The sequence below is a fragment of the Anolis sagrei genome, chromosome X (assembly GCF_037176765.1).
Source record: "Anolis sagrei isolate rAnoSag1 chromosome X, rAnoSag1.mat, whole genome shotgun sequence".
Classification (NCBI taxonomy): Eukaryota; Metazoa; Chordata; class Lepidosauria; order Squamata; family Dactyloidae; genus Anolis; species Anolis sagrei.
In genome coordinates, this window is record NC_090034.1 from 41934943 (window position 1) to 41951893 (window position 16951).

General features: G+C 41.5%; 1 protein-coding gene across 7 annotated transcripts in view; it reads left to right on the forward strand.

Annotated features, from left to right (window-relative positions):
* The window catches only part of PITPNM2 (phosphatidylinositol transfer protein membrane associated 2), a 226410-nt gene that overhangs the window by 85388 nt on the left and 124071 nt on the right, over nucleotides 1–16951 (forward strand). Inside the window, exon 1 of one of the 7 annotated variants that reach the window (XM_060785505.2) lies at nucleotides 1891–2447. The exons of the other annotated variants lie outside the window; for them this stretch is intronic. The gene's annotated coding sequence lies outside the window, so the exon portion shown is untranslated. Of the gene's footprint in view, nucleotides 1–1890; nucleotides 2448–16951 lie in introns of those variants that run through there. 7 annotated transcript variants of the gene reach the window in all.

The following is a 16951-nucleotide window of genomic DNA, read 5'->3' on the forward strand; positions in this document are numbered from 1 at the left end:
AATGCCTATAAAGAACTTGTTCAAACTTGTTTCTTGTCGGACATTGGAGAACCGAACTCCGTTTCAGTCATTTTCTATTTTGTGTCAAGTTTAATCTGTTCTGTCTCATTTGCACATTAGTTTGTGAACTCTCTCTTTTTTCTCTTTTCAGTTGCATGAAAATGTGTGTGTTTCTGGGGATGGGTTTCTTAAAACACATACAATGTTCAAAAGTTATGGATTACTTCAAATTATTTTCTTTAAGAACAAGTATTGTGCATATTTTTCCCCCTATAATATAGTAATTTTGTAGGCTTTTAAAATGATGGCTGGAATCCTGTTGGTGTCTTACCTGCAGGTAAGTCCCCTTATAGAAGCAATCAGACCCTGTCTCTAGTGCGGAGCGTCTGCAGATACAGAGTTGAGCATGTCCATGAATGTTCCATTGTATTTTTGGTTGCATGTTTGGATGTGGGTGTTGTAGTCTGGCAAGCATCAGAGGATTTTTAAAAATTGTTCTGACTGTTCAGGGGATGAGTCGGCTGGGAATGATGCGTTTCAAAATGAAGAGTCTGTGCGTGATCAGAGGGAATTGCAGGCAGATGAGGCTGATGTTTTGGATTCTTCAGCTTGTTCCCAGGCAACAGGGGGAAATTAAAGTACCAGTTCCCTGGAGAAACGGCCTTGGGACAATAGGGAGGTTTCAAGGGAACATAGATTAAACCTGAAAACGCAGGTCAGATAAGGTCCAGAGATCCAGGTGCATACAGCATGATATCATGGGTGGCTTGAAGGGTTTAAATTAAGTGAGTTGTTTTCAGGCCTTTCAGAGGAGACAATGTTGCTTCTGTTCCTTAAGTTCTTGGTTCAAATATTATCAGATTTCCTGTTCCTGTTTATGTCTGTGTTTCCTTGGAGAGTTTACCTTGGGAAGTTCCTGTTTTCATGTTCATGGATATACCTTTGGATTAATTCTGTGGTTTTTTGATTCCTTGGCTTTATGTCCCTTGGCATTTTTGGATTACTGCTGTGTTGTATTTTCTATTCTACTGACCCTGTTGGATTTTCCCTTTTTCCCTTTTTATATATTTTCTTTAATAAACATTCTTATGTTGAATTACTAGATCTGGTGTAGTGCTGGGTGAAAGGGTGTTCCAGTGCTAGAGTGCAACAGTGGGTTCATTTGTGCAGGTTTGCCATTCAAGGCTTCCTTCCACAGTACAATCGACACATGACTCCACAATCAAAGACTCACCCTATGTAATGCCAGTGTTGGATCTCAGGCCATATTTAAGTATGTGTTTTGGGGTGTACATGAATGCATAGAAGTATTGAGTAATATTAATCCAATTGTAACTCTTGAACTTCCATGGAAGTCATATAGAGGTGGTTGCCTTTCATTCCCAAAATCCATTGATTCAACTGTTCTCTGCTGTTTTAGAAACAGCAGGTTTAATATAGTGAGGGTTCTTCTTTCCTCCTTCTCTCTCTGTTAGAGAATCTGGCTAAATGCATTTTAGAAAAGTTTAATTTTAGATTCATGCTCTGCTTTTGCTTCTGTGATTTTCCTTGGGCCACTTGTCAAGTAGAGAAATGTGCCCCATTTCCTTCCTGGCTTGATTTCACATTATACGTGCTTGTGTGAGAGAGAGAGGGAGAAAGAGAGAGATTTATTGCCTGGAGTGAGCCAGTCCATTTTTACGAAATTCTGAAATAGTTCTACTAAAACATTGAAAAAGCAAGTAAGAGATGAGGCAGCAAGCTATGTCCTTTTAGTTGAATGAATCTACACACACACAAAGAGAGAGAGAGAGAGAGTGCTAGCAGATTTTTTAAACAACCCAGCATATATTTTAAAAAGCTTTAAAAAGCAAACTTCCAATGAACTTTTAGGATCAGCGACCAGCTACTAGATGAATGGTTTGGAAATGATCTGTCAGCAGTGTTTCCAGCCCTGCTTTCTGTGCGTTACCACCACAGGAAGGAGATTTATCCTTACAACGAATGAACAGAGGGGAAAGACAGTCTCGTTCCTTCACCATCCGGTTCCTGGAGGGTCAGGACTTTTCCAGGCCTGGGGAGGTTTAAGACACCGTCGATTACAATCTGTTGTAGAAGGAGGTTATTACCGGGAGCGTGCAGCCTTGTGGAAACACCAGCAGTCGTGTGCTCTGCATGTCTGTGAAACGGAGGAATGGGGTGGCTTTTCTTCCCTGCCTTGTATTTTATTTTGGCTACTACTGTTCAGCAGAAAATAGCCCTTCCTCGAACTCTGAGAGTGACAGAGATGCTGTTTCAAAGGCTGTCGTGCATGACTTGGATTTGATTTTTTAATGTTGCTGCAGAAACCAGCAAGTGGTTTTCCAGAGCTTAGGTGGATAGCTATTTGTTTGGAGGCATACCCTTGGATTTCCCTGGATAGAGACTTTAATTCTTAGTTTAAAGCGAAAATATGCTGGGGGCACCAGGTGAGTAACCTAGATTTTTCTTTTTACTGAATATCATTATATTAAAAAAAGTTTTATTGTTATGGTCTTGCAGCTAGAACACTATAAATACAGGAAGTAAAGCAAGACCAGATCCTGTCCCAAGGAGCTTGCAGTCCAAATATCCGTGGCAGGTAAACTAAAAAGAAATGGAGAAAGAAGCAAAGTTAAAGAGAGAATATCAGCAAATGCTGTTGCAATGCCGAGGCTAAGTTTTAATGGAAGATGGAGGGGAAAAAAGATGGAGTTTGTTTCGAGATCCTTAAACTTGTTTTCTTTCCCAGTTTGATTACCTTCTGGAACGTCCTTCAGCGCAAGTTGTCTGTTCTGTGAGTGAACAAGCAGAGATTCTTGCATGCTCTTCTCCATGTACTGTCTGACATTGTATTTGAGGATCTGCACACTGTGTAGTAAATCCTCCATTGCTAGTAGAAGAGCAGGCTGTCTCCTCATTTACTCCTAAGAGCTGCGTGCAGGGAAAAGTTGGGAAGGAAACGGCAGCTCCTTCTGAACCCTCTTTTCCCTCGATTGCATCAGAAAGATGGGAAAGCAGTGCTGGCGCGGGGTAACCCATTGGGGTGAATCAGAGGATTCAGTTCCAAGCGGTGTTTAAACTACTTAGACATTGGCTGGTGGGGGGGGGGGGGGGGAAGGGGCTTCTTTATCTGCATTTAGCTCCCACCCATCCACACAGCACACCATAAGGTTTTGATCCATTCCCTCATTTGAAAATCACAAAGTCAAAGACTGAATGAGATGCAGGGGAGCACTTTTTCAAGGAATTCCAGAGGAAGACATAGATGGATAGTAGCCTTGTCAGTGTCTGTGCCTTTCTCGTCTTGGTATCTGAAATTGAGAAGGAGAGAAACACATAAGAGAGGACCAACAAGACAGCCAAGAGCCTAATGACTTACTGTGCTAGAAGCTTTTATAAATCTGCTATCCGTTCAGATAGCGTACGGCATAATTGGTTATATAGAGAACATTGGTTTATTCATTCAGGAAGCGTTGATTAATTTCCATTCTCTGCAAGCAGCAATCTGCCTGTGACCTTTGTCAAAACACTCATAGATTTGCTAACCGGCACAATAAGGAAGGCACTTTGTTTGAATTTAAGTAGATTTAGCCACTTTGCGCCCCCATACTTCCAAGGGTCTGTGAACAGTATTGCTTCCCACCCTGGGAAATGAACATTTACAAAAGAGCATAGTATCTAGAAATGTTATTCTTCAGAGGGGTATGAAATAAATTCTCTGAAAAGAGTGGATGACAAGTCATCTTGTCATAACTTAACTATATTTCAGGTTTCAATGATTAATATATCCACAGGAGAAAAATAGATTTGTATCAGTGTAAGTATTATGGCTTTTCCTCAAAGCACATTGGGAGCAGTAATCTGCAGAAGATGCTAAAACATCTTAGTTGGAGATGCTTGGGCCTTTCACAGAACTCAGTTTCAGAGGTTCTCTGGAGACAAAGTTGGTATAAACTAGGTAATCTATTTTTAAAAAGTATTTGTCCTAGAGCTTGTTTGATTTTTTTTTAAATCTCATAACACCAGACACAAAGGTGATGTAGGAGAGCAATCAAATGGAGGGAATGTGGGCAAGCTTTCCTTCCAGAAAGGATGCTGATAGTTCTAGCTTTCATTGGATCAATTGGAAGTGCAGAGCAGGACTCAGCTGTTCTCTTTTGCCTGAGGAGTTGGTCTGTTGGGTCTGGAAACCCGTATCGTGCCTTAGAGCCAACATCTTAGGTCTTGTAAGGGCAGCCTTTACACAGAGTGGGACAGCACTGTGCAGCATCAGATAGTTTTTATTGCCTCTGAGAGTCTGGCACAAGTTTAACAGCTGCATTGCTGTGATCACAAATATCTGGTTGGGCCTTTGCAATACAAGGGGATAGTAAAAATATCCCCCGCAGCTAGAAGTATATCTTTTGCTTATGACACATGCTGGTTATTTTCGGCACAGTTGGGACTATTTTTACGCTTGATGCTTCTCTGTTTGGGTTACTATGGAAACCATTTTAGTGGGATGGGTGGAGAACAGTGATCCTGGCAGATGTGGACTGGAGCAGGGCCGCCTCCCCTTACTTTCCTTATCTCCTCTCCCAACATGAGAGTCTTGGGCTTGCAAGTTTGAAGAATCAGCTTGGATGTCCTGGATGCCCACTGGCAGCACTGGTGCGGGACGTAGGGCCGATTCATTACTGCATACATGGAGATGTTAATTTTTGTAGCAACGATTGCCATGGTAACAAGGTGTTTCATTTATCCCAATTAAAATCATGAAAGTTACCTGTGCGACCACCAGACTTGATATTTGCTTGCATGCATTATTTGTGGCATAATTATACCCACCTGTCTTGGTATCCCTATATAAAGCTTTTCTTTTATAAAGCTTTTGTCCTCCCAACCCTGTTATATGCCTGTGAAACATGGACCATCTACAGACATCACACTCAACTTCTGGAATGATTCCATCAGCATTATCTCCAAAAAATACTCCAAATCTCTTGGGAAGAAGACAGGTGGACAAATGTCAGTGTGCTTGAAGAAGCAAAGACCACCAGCTCTGGTGTGATGATCCTCTGACATCAACTTCACTGGACTGGCCACGTTGTCCAAATGGCCAAAGATCACCATCTCCCAAAGCAATTACTCTACTCTCAATGCAAGAATGGAAAACAGAATGTAGATGGACAGGGAAAGAGGTTTGAAGATGGGCTTAAAGCTAACCTTAAAAAACTGTGGCATAGACATTGAGAACTGGGAATCCTTGGCCCTCGAGCGTTGGAACTGGAGGTCAGCTGTGACCAACAGTGCTGTGGAATTTGAAGAGGCATGAATGGTGGGCGAATAAGAGAAACATGTAAAGAAGAAGAAGGTGCATTAAGCCAACCCTGGTCGGGACCGCCTTCCACCTGGAAATTGATGTCCTCACTGTGAAAGACCATGCAGATCAAGAACAGGTCTCTACGGTCACCTACAGACCCACAACCAGGACCTACACAATCATATGCAGCCATGAGTGAAAGCCTATGATGATGATGGGGAAGATAGCCACGTGTAAACATTGCCCTTTTCACGAGAACCCTTGCCACTAGTTATAGTCTTTAGCTCTCATTCTTCAAGCCCTCACTGTCTGCTGGGTATGTCTTGGGAGGCTGATTTGACTCCCGCAACAAGGCCGAAACCAGTTTGATGGCTTTTAGGACCTCATCCTACGCAGTCTGGGCTGTGTTTCCATTTGCTTCGGAAACGAAGACCCACGGAGGCCATCACATTACGGAAGTGCCCTTCTGGTGGAACTCTGTGGGACTCTGTTTCCGCAGCACTTAGACATGGAGTCCAGAATGTGTTTTGAGAAGTTGGGTGCTGCCTGACTCCAAGTGGGAGAAAGTGGGGGAAAGATGGACCTCAACGGTGAAAGGAGCTGGGATGGTTGGGCCTCATATGCAACCTGAGGGGTCATATTTGGAAACCTTTGGATCTTTTCAAAGCTTGTGGTGACAGTAAATAACAGTAATTTCATTTATGTTTTCTTCATTGCAGCCTTTTTAGTTAGAAGCAAAACAGAAATCAGTTTTCCTGGTCTGTTTATTGAAAGTATTGTGCTCTGAATAGTCATTATAGATGTGTTTTTCTACTTTTTTTAAGATAAAAAATAATCCTTCCCAAAGTAGCCTAGTGTAGGCTGAGGTTTTCAAAAGATGCTAAAAAGGTTTCCAAATCCTGCTGAAACGCAGGCCTCCCTCTGCCTGCCCGCCATCCCCGTGACACCTAATCCCCTTAGGTTCTTTTGAAAATCTCAGCTTTTAATTGGTAGGAGGCAAAACTAGGTCAGCTCTTGAACTGAAGAAGTCAGACCTAAAATAGGTCTTGGCCCGTTTTTGTTGTTGTTGTTTCTTTTGAAGGTGACTGAATGGCCCCAGTTTGGTTGCATTTCAGTTTAACGTCATAGTATTGTGTGTGTCGTATTTTCACATGCTCTTGTTCACAACACATTTTGGTATAGCTGCTTGCCATTTTGCGGCTGCTGTCAATGTCACCCCCCCACCCCCCGTGTGTGTGTCTTGAGGCAACTGCAGAAGAAGAATGTAGGTTTGATGCTTATTTTTGCTCACCTCTACACATACACCTCCATTTGTCACAGACAGAGATAGGACACCTGCAGACCAAAAGGTGACAATGTTAACAGCTGCAGGCTTCAAATCCTGATAGTGATATACAATAATATATGTAAATACATTGTAGTAGTTTTATAATGAACACAAGAGACATGGTCCATGCAGAAAAGGGAAGTTGTGGCAATCTCCATAGTGCTCCAATCAGAACTGAGTGCCAAAGAATCCTGCTTTAGTTTTCGACAATACAATCCTGCTTTAGTTTTGGAGAGGAGAAATCAGAAAGTTTAGATGGAAGTAGAATGGAATAGAATAGTCTAAAGAAGGTGTGGCTGGCTAGTGTCCTGAAAAGGTGTGTTTCCCCACTGCAACTTTTTTTTCCAGATATTTATGTTATTTTATTTTATATTAGGCCTACCTTTTCTCCAATACGTCTCTGTATATTTATATATCTTGTCTTGGGCGATCACGCATGGTCGTGTCTGATTGTCTTCCAAAGGTAGTGTCTTGGCAATGGATCCGGCAGTAACTGTAGAGACCTATTCTGGATTCCCATGGTCTTTCGCAGTGAGGACATCAATTTCCAGATGGAAGGTGGTCCCGACAAGGGTTGGCTTGAAGTGCCTTCTTCCTCTTTTCTCTCTTTCACCCTCCATTCATGCATCTTCAAAGTCCATAGCTCTGTTAGTAGCAGGTGACCTCCAGTTAGATGCTTGAGGGCCAAGGCTTCCCAATTCTCATTTTTTTAAGGTTAGCTTCAAGCTTGACTTTAAATCTCTTTTGATGTCCATTGACATTCTGTTTTCCGTTCTTGAGCTGAGAGTAATGTAACTACTTTGGGAGATGGTGATCGGGCATTTGGACAACAGGGCATTTGGTCCAGCGAATTTTATGGTAGAGAGAGAGAGAGAGTGTGTGTGTGTGTGTATATACACACACACACAGAGAGACATATAGTTGTCCGTGTCTGTGCTTATCTATAAAACATATTCTGCATTGTCAATTTGCTAAATGGGTGTGAGGTCATGAAATGCTCATCAACATTCTAACTGCTGCAGGCTGGAGAGGAGGATCGGTCATGGGCATGAATCCTATTGTTAGGCCCAACTGGAGCAGACCTAATGGGATTTACATAAGTGAATCAATGGGATTTGCGTAAGCATCAACATATAGTGGGTCTACTCAAGTTGGTGCTCCCAACAAGATTCAAGCCATGCAACATCAATAATGTACCCATGTGAGAGAAAAGAACAAACAGTATGGAGCCACACTTCCAGTGTGGATGGCTGAAAGGAGAGGAGCTATTAAAACTCACAGGAAAGGAACCTGTAGGCCATAGTGATCAGAGGGTCCGTGAGGCAGAAATCTCACGTCAAGAGAATCTAACCTATAAGTGACTTCTGGTTGAATTTGTGGCTGATTTTCAGTTGAAAAAGGAGAGATGTAGCCTCCTGCAAGGGCAGAAATTGGGTCCTATCACCATTGCCCACTGTGGTCTAGAGACTGGAGAGCATTGATGGGAAAGAGTCTGAGGCAGTGGTTCTCAACCTGTGGGTCCCCAGATGTTTTGGCCTTCAACTCCTAGAAATTCCAACAGCTGGTAGGTCTAAGGACTTCATCAGATGGAGCAGGGGAAAGCGGAAGAAACCATCTTGGCCTATTCCCTCCCGTCTTTCCCTGTCTTGTGGAATGGCCAGCCATGCCCCTCTTTCTCCTGCTTTGTCCCACCTTAAGGCGGTTTGGAGTTGGGTAACACCTGATTCTTGAAGACAGGTGTAGGGCTCCATTTCCACATACTGCGGAAGCAGAGCCAAACAGTCCCACTGGAAGTGCCCTTACATCATATGATATCGTCCGTGGGACTCCGTTTCCATCGCATATGGAAACAGAGCCCTACACCCATATGATGAGGTTCTTAAGTGAGAAGACTAAATTTCTATGATAGATAGAGATTAAGCTTTAGTGCTTCAGTGAGTCCAAAATTTCAAACAGCTTGGGATGCTCACCTGAGATTACCTTAGACATTTGCCTTGATCTGTTGCTATATTCATTATTGCCTCATGATGTTGAGCTGGGCAGTGAAGGCATATTGTGCTGAAAACACGTGGCTTCTTCATGTGCTGAGACCTTTACCCACATGTAATTAGGTTTGTACTAGTCAAAATATTCCAAGAATCTGGGAACGAAAGGCTAATATTGTGGTTCTAGAGTAGAGCTATGTAAATACCATACATGTAAGCAGAGGCATAAAAGACAGGATCAGAATTAAAAATGACCTTAAAAGATTAGAGAGCTGGGCCAAAACTAACAAAGTGAATTTCAACAAGGAGAATTGTGGCATGCTTCACTTAGGCAGAAAAGTGAAACACAGAGATACAGGATGGGTGACTTCTGGCATGGAAACAAGAGTTACATGTGAAAGAGATCTCAGAGTCTTCATGGACAACAAGTTGAACATGAGGCAACAGTGCGATGCAGCAGCTAAAAAGCCAAGAGTATAGTGTCTCGATCAAAGGAAGTAATGGTGCCTCTCTATTCTGCTTTGGTTAGACCTTTTCACCTGCAATGACCCTGTGTCCAGTTTTGCTATGGACAAACTGGAAGGTGTCCAGAAGTGAGATCTAAAAGGATTAAAGGTCTGGAAAGCATGGATCCCTCTGAGGAGGAGAGGCTTAAAGAGCTGGATCTGTTTAACCTCAGAACAGAAGGCTGAGAGGAGACATGGTCGCCATGTATAAATATGTGAAAGAGTGTCCTAAGGAAGGCTTGTTTTCTGCTGCCCTGGAGACAATGGAGCCATGGGTCCAAATGACAGGGAAGGATTCCACTTGAACATTAGGGAGGGTTTCCTGGCCATAAGAAGAGCTGTTCAACAGTGGAAGTCTGTGCCTCAGAGTCTGGTGAAAACTTTTTCCTTGGAGGCTTTTAAGCAGATGGCCATCTCTTGCGGGTGTGTGTGCTTTGATTGTGCTTTTCCTGCATGGTAAAAGGGGGTGGACTGGATGGCCCATGTGGTCTCTTCCTACTCTATGATTCTATGAAATCCATTTGTTCATCTGTGTTGGTGGTTTTTTATACTTCCATGCCTTCATTTGATTTGCAACTCTGACAGAAGTGCTGCCTTGATCTCCTGATGTTCCAATCTTCTTGGCCATAGATCTTGAATTTACAAATTGGGACCCAAGTGGGTCCTTTGAAGAGAGCCCATCTGGTTCATACATTGTATCAGTTCTTACTCACCAGGTCAAGCTGAATCCAGCAAGACTCTATAGTCCATCCTGACCCACGATGCTTTGCAAAGTACTCAAGGGAAGTTAATCCACAAACTATTGTGAGTTGGCTGCAATGCGTTGAGAGCTACAGATACCTTTGTGATGCCTGTCTGGTCATTGCAGAATACCGCTGAGACATCGCCAGTTTCAGGTCAGGAAGAACTAACACAATTGCTTTGAATGACTTCACAGCAGCAAGATGAAGAAGGAATAATTGCGGTTATTTTCATTTTTCTGCCGTTTTGGAACACGATGAAATGAATTCATTCTTCAGAGTCTGAAAAGACATGGATCATTATGAGTACACCAGAGATAAGGCTCTCTACAAACTCCTAATACAAAAATATCGGTCAGGAAGACCTTGGGCATAATGTACCATTTTGTAGAGTAGTTTCTGAGCTCTTTGAAGGTATCATCTCAAGGAGATAACAGTGGCTGTAGGGATAAAACACTGGTTTAATTCATTATTCATGCATTATTATTATTATTATTATTATTATTATTATTACTATTATTATTATTTTACATCTCACCTTCTTCCCAGTAATGGATCTTAAAGCAGCTTACCAAATATTAAAAGCAGTTCTGCATTGAAAATCTACAAAAATGCCAGTAACTAAATATAAAGATCTTTTCATATTAATTGAAAGACAGTGTTAAAAAAAAAAAAAAAGCAGAACCAGACAGGCACACTATTAAATGTCTCTCACAGTCCATTTCTAAAAGCCTAACAGAATAGGAATGGTTTAACTTGCTGGTGGAGGGAAGTCTAGGGAGGATGATAGGTTCAAATTGAATTTTGGAATTAACAAGTTACAGGTAACCTGCAGGGGAATACAAAGACATTGAGAAGTCAGAAACCAAGAGCAGGAGCAAAGTTACTGATATAAGAAATAACAGCTTTGACTTGTTTTCCCAAGGCACTTTGAAGGGACATTTTAGAGCAATGGTTCTCAACCTTCTTAATGTCATGACCCCTTAATGCAGTTCTTCATGTTGTGGTGATCCCCAACCATAAAATTATTTATGTTGCTACTTCATAACTGTCATTTTGCTTCTGTTATGAATTGTAATGTAAATATCTGATATGCAGGATGTATTTTCATTCACTGGACTGAATTTGGCACAAATACCCGATATGCCCAAATTTAAATACTGGTGGGGTTGGGGATGTGTGATTTTGACACTTGGGAGTTGTAGTTGCTGGGATTTATAGTTAACCTACAATAAAAGAGCATTCTGAACACCACCAATGATAGAATTTAACCAAACTTGGCACACAGAACTCCCATGGCCCACAGAAAATACTGGAAGGGTTTGGTAGGCATTGACCTTGAGCTTTGGAGTTGTAGTTCACTTACATCCAGAGAGCACTGTGGACTCAAACAATGATGGATCCAGACCTAACTTGGCACACAGACTGAACATGAGCAACTGTGAACACTGGTGGAGTTTAAGGAAAATAGACTTTGACATTTGGGAGATATAGTTGCTGGGATTTATAGTTCCCCTACAATCAAAAAGCATTCTGAACCCCACCAACTATAGAATTGGGCCAGACTTCCCACACAGAGACCCCCATGATCAACAGAAATTACTGGAGGGATTTGGGATGAATTGACAGTGATTTAGGGGAGATGTAGTTCACCTACATCCGGAGAGCACTGTGAACCCAAATGACTATGTGAAAGGGATTCCTAAGACCATCAGAAATATGTGTTTTCAGATGGTCTTTCCAAACCCTCTTAAACCCCCTCCCAGCCCCCCCCCCAGACATCCCAACCCCCCAGGTTGAGAAACACTGTTTTAGAGGCACTTTGAAAGGAAGTTTTGAGTGTTGTGCCATGTTCTTACCAATTTTAGGACTTCTCTCCCTCAAAGTAACCTGAAAGTAGTAAAAAAAAAATCAAGTAATCTAACAAGCTAGCCTTAAAACATTGCACTCAGGAAGGGCAATGAGTTACTTCTTAAACATTGTCAAGATGAATGGGAACAAATTACTTCGGAAAGGTAACTTGTCAAACTTTAGAATTTCAGTTGGAGGATCCCATCTATGATTATGGGGCTGTAGCTGTATGGTAGAGCACCCCCTATCTTCAAAGCTCAAAACTAGAGCAGAAACACCTAAGAGTGACTGTCAAGCTATATTTTTTTAACCCCCCCCCCCCCCCCCGCCACTCTACACACTCAATGTACGTCTTATCACTGCTAATTGAAAGGAGGAAAATCCCATCAGCAATCAGCTGCAGAAATCAAAGTAAATGCATCTCATGGCACTCTTTTTAATGTGTGACATTTCTAAGCTATTCTACTAAGAAGCATTTTGGCGGCGGTGGCGGCTCTAGAGATTCTTCAATTTTATGACATGCAATTAAGTCACAGAGCAAAATGAATGCTAGATGGGTGACTTTCTGAGTCATATTTTTCTTCCCATGGCTCTTTTTCATGTATTTATTTTTCTCGGTTCTTCTTGCACATAGCTGTGATGACTCTGAATTCTGGAACTCAACCATTTGCAACCCAAACACTTCGGAGAGGCAAAATTGTGTTATGCAGTAAACAGGAGGCAAAGCAGCCAGCCAGTCAAGCTCGACAGCCATTGGGAGCTACTGGGAGACTGTTGGGCTGTGAATGTTCATGGTGCTATCCTGGATCCTGTCCATAGTCCACCTGAACACATCTGCAATAGTAGCTTAAAAAGCCACCTTTCGATCGTGCTGAGATTGTGGATGTCTGCTTCAGTTCTGACATAAACACACACACACACATTGGAGCATCTAGTCCCAGCACTTTGTCTCTAACACTGACAAAGCAGAAACCCACTTGCAAGATGTGCTGGAGGTAACCCAGCAGTCGCTTTACAGGGGATGATCTGGGGATTAATCCAATTGTTGTTAGATCCCAATACAGCCATCCGAGATTCCTATTATACCATTTCCCAGTATTTTTCATCTCTTTCATAGTTTTCCCTCAAAAGATTGAAAGGCTGGCAATCAGAGGTTTAAGTTAAAATATCCCAATTCCACGACATGCGAGTGTGGAGAAGAGCAAACCACAAACCACTGACTACTATGCAGCCTGAGCCCTGCGACATGCACAATGGAGGAACTTCTCACAGTGACACCAGAGGCACTCCAAGTGGCCAGCTTCTGGTCAAACAAAATTTAGTATAATGCCAAATTTTTAACTTTGTTTGTCGTTTTTATACATTATAACTGTATTCTCAATTTGCTTCTGACAGAATAAATAAATAAATATCCCAATATTTTTTTCTCTTATCACTTTTAACTTTTTGTCTTGCTCACCACTTGGAATACACTTCTGAAAGCATTAGAATTGTAAATACACAAATGTCCTGTTGCAATAAACTTCAGCAAAAATATCAATTCAATTAATCATGAGAATACTCAATTAATTTGTATAAAACACAAGCATAGGGAACAAACACAATGGGACTATTTACAATGGTGCAACAAACATAATATTCTTGTTTTCCAAATAACACTGTTCTACAAATTTTCAGTTTTTCTCAGTTGCGGAAACGAAATGTGCCGTTTCTTAATAAATTTAACATGCTGAATTCAAATATAATAATTAAATGTGTTAATTGGCTCTGGTTTTTATGCAACACCTATTTCAATTTTCTCCACAATAAGTAATTCATTAATATTATGATAATGCGCCTAACCTTACTGCATGTATATAAACTGTGCTAAATTTTAAATTTGCTAAATTTTAGTCAAATTATATTGCCAATAGTTTATATATGAGAAATATTTATTTAATGAGTCTATTGTTTATGTTTGTGCAGCAAGAAACTATATTAGTAGGCCTAGTGCAGTTGAAAAGTCTGAAAGTTTAAATGTCGCTTTAATCGTGACTTTAGTTTATATCCTGTTTGCTTCTCTTGACTTTTCTTTTGTATTCAAGGAAAGGATTGTCTCTTACAATGCTCCAGCAGGAGTCTGACAGCATTGACGGAGTCCATTTGCCTTGATATCTTTTTTCCATAGTGCTTTATTTACACACGTGCGAGGCATAACTACAGTAAAAAGAACAATGTAAAACTATGTTTAACGATACTGTCTCAGTCTTCAACTGACTGACCCTCACCGTTCAAAAGTCTGGCCTTATATAGGGCTTTCTGGCTTTTGCACACGGCACTAATACTGCGTCATCAAACTTTCTAGAATATTCTAGAATCTTCCATAGTGTAAGTCACAACATGCATTTTTTCAACCATACGTGATCACGTGATTGCTTATATCATAAAAACTAGAGCCAATATACATTTTTAAATGTCATTTTCGTTTTCAGCACCCCAAAATCATAAAACAACAGCTATTTTCAGGCCCGCAACTTTCTAGAATCTTCCATAGTGTAAGTTGCAACATGCATTTTTTCAACCATACGTGATCACGTGATTGCTTATATCATAAAAACTAGAGCCAATATACATTTTTAAATGTCATTTTTGTTTTCAGCACCCCAAAATCATAAAAGAACAACTATTTTCAGGCCCGCAACGTTTTCTCCGTTGAACAGTGTAATTAGTCGGATCTTCCTTGCTAATGAAAGCCGGTAGTACAACTACCCTTTCGAAACCTCGCAGCAGAGCCATTCATTCCATGAGCGGAATTTAGTTTATAAAGCCTCAGAAGATATTATTTCAAACGATTGAAGAAACCTTGAAAGAAACCCAAAGAAGAGATACTCCTCCTAAAACAAGGACGATAAATACCCGGGAATCTTTGTAGTATTCCCAAGACTTCTTATCTCATCTTGAACTCACATGGGACTATTTTGAATATGTTAAAGTTTGTCTACACGACTTTTGGAAGATCCAAGTAATTGAGTATTCTCATGATTAATTGAACTGATACTTTTGCTGAAGTTTATTGCAACAGGACATTTGTATTTTTACATTGTACTTATAGATATCTGTGTAGTTAGAGCATTAAAATTGTATCAGGTTCTTGGCTGGTAGCAGTCTCCCCCACTTTACTTTGCTCCCTTTGTGGCAAAGGTATCTGGAACATGGAGGAGTCTGGCAAAGTTATTTTCTTGCACTACAACTCCCAAAATCCTTCTCAGAGTTGGACTCCTTTCTTTGACAACAGTTGGGCATGCTGGCTAGGGGATTCTGGAAGCTGTGGTACAAAGTAATTGCCTAAATTGGGAGAAGGGAACGATACATCTCTACAGATGTTGGAATGCAACTCCCATCATTTCTCCTTAGCTCTCTATATAGCTGCAGCACCAGTTCTGGAGTGAGGTGTATGGGAGCGAGGCGAACAGGCGAGACAAACGGGTGTTTACTTTGGTCGCCCAGATTTCTGTTCCATTGCTTCCTTAATTCTGATAAAAATAGATGGTGAAGGAGCTGATGCAGTCACCTGCAACAGTTACAAAATGCTTGTGTCCTTACCTAAGGATGTGAATATCTGTACTTGGAGCAAATGCAAGTTAGTGGACCTCTTGGAAGAGAATATTCAGTACCTTGAGGACCCGGTATCCACACTCCAACCTATTTGGAAGAGGGTGCCTCAGACCCAGCAGAGCAGAATGTCTTGCAGGAGAATCAGACATTTTGTAAGATGGCATATGGTCTCGTGCCTGAAATGTTCAATTATATTTAGATATCAACTCTTACTGTTAATAGCCCATGAACCCCCTAAGATAAAAATTACAGCGCTACCATCCATATCAGAGTCTTTCTACAGCTCTTTTTGAATTTAACAATTCTGCCTCCCTGTGTCTGTAAAGCATATGAAAACCTGGCTTGGATTCATTTATTCTGTGCTAGTCATAGAATCATAGAGTTGGAAGAGAACTCACGGGCCATCCAGTCCAACACCCTGCCAAGAAGCAGGAAAATTGCATTCAAAACCCCCCTGACAGATGAGCATCCAGCCTCTGCTCAAACGCCTCCAAAGAAGGAGCCTCTACCAAACTCCGGGGCAGAGAGTTCCACTGCTGAACAGCTCTCACAGTCAGGAAGTTCTTCCAAATATTCAGATGGAATCTCCTTTCTTGTAGTTTGAAGCAATTGTTCTGCGTCCTAGTCTCCAGGGCAGCAGAAAACAAGCTTGCTCCTCCTCTCTATGACTTCCTCTCACGTATTTATACATGACTATCATGTCTCCTCTCAGCCTTCTCTTCTTCAGGCTAAACATGCCCAGCTTTTTAAGCCACTCCTCATAGGGCTTGTTCTCTAGACCCTTGATCTTCTGAACACATTCCAGGTATTGATAGCAGTAAGTAGATGGTTGTTCTTGTAGGCCTTCCAGTCACTTTCAACCTATTACAACCCTAAGGTGAATCAATAACAAGGTTTTCTTGGCAAGATTTGTTCAGAAGGGGTTTACCTTTGCCTGCCCACGAGGCTGAGAGTCCCATGGCTGAGTAAGGCTTAGAAATCTAGTCTCCCAGAGACCTGCTGGCTCTCCAGCATTGTAGCCCATTGCTCAAACCAGTATACCATGCTGATAGATATATCTCCCCCAGTGGCTCCCAGGTATGTAGATTTCCTACAGTCATTCTTCCTGAAGGGCAGAGTAGCATTTTTCTCTTAAGCTATACAGGATTCACACATATCTTGGTGATGTTTCTCTTGCTAGAGCAGTGATTCCTAACCAGTGGTCCACGGACCACCAGTGGTCTGAACCATTTAAAATGTTAAACCTTTATTCATTTTAATGAATCCATTGCTATGTGGCGGCACTGACAAGTAGGACGTCAGGCAAGCGCGGGAGGCCAGGGGGAGGGCAAGTGATGGACATCATGTGTTGCACCCATTCTTTTGTCTTGCTCCGTTTAGCTTTTTAGTGATTCAATGGCACCAGTAGTTTTACCGACCATGAGTCCTCAATATTCATATTATTTTTGACTTACTAAATGATGATTGAAATTGGGCAGGTTGCAGAAGAAATCCAGGAAGAACTCATTGAATTTCAAAATGGTAGAAACTGCAAGGATGTGTTTGGATCTGATTCTCTTGAGGAGTTTTAGTGTAAAAAAGCAATTTTCATACAAAAATTCAAGGAATCACCTTGTGCTATCGTATGCTCTTCTCCACAACTTTTT